This window comes from Eulemur rufifrons, unplaced genomic scaffold (genome assembly GCF_041146395.1).
Source record: "Eulemur rufifrons isolate Redbay unplaced genomic scaffold, OSU_ERuf_1 scaffold_97, whole genome shotgun sequence".
NCBI lineage: Eukaryota > Metazoa > Chordata > Mammalia > Primates > Lemuridae > Eulemur > Eulemur rufifrons.
Genome location: NW_027182879.1, coordinates 753,915 through 754,600, shown reverse-complemented (window position 1 = coordinate 754,600; position 686 = coordinate 753,915).

Below are 686 nucleotides of genomic sequence, written 5' to 3'. Positions count from 1 at the left end.
CATGCTGGATTCCCAGCTGATCAAGCAAAGGATTCTTAAAGGTTCGGGCTGACCATGCGGATCCTGTTTAATTCTCTGAAATAGAATCCCCACTTTTCACCTGCCGAACACATGCCCACTGCTCCTCTCTGGGGATAATAAAAACAAACGAACGAACTGGCAGCAGGCCTCACCCCCTCATCCACATCGACACCAGAAAAGAAAAAAAAAACAGTAACTTACCCTCCAGCCACTAATTATAAGGCTAACTTGCAAAATTTCCCTGCATTTTTAAACAATGGAAAAATGATGGTGGGATGATACTTAGAAGAATGGCTTCTTGTCAGTCTCCACTAACAAAAATAGTCAACACGAAGTCAGCTACAACTCAGCACAGTTATGTCCGTGGTAGCCATCTTGGGTTTCACAAGGCACATACAAACTTTATCACAATTATGGTGAAACACTGAAAACCTACAAATAATTTTCAAGGTACTTGTTAAATGAAAAGCTCTGTGCAATACTTCTTGGAACAGGCCAGTTACCTGTGCCCACGCATAGAGGAGTATATAGAACCATGGTGGATTCCCAGCTGATGAAGCAAAGGATTCTTAAAGGAATGGGATGACCATGCGGATCCTGTTTAGTTCTCTGAAACAGAATCCGCACTTTTCACCTGCCAAACACAAGCCCACTGCACTGCTCCT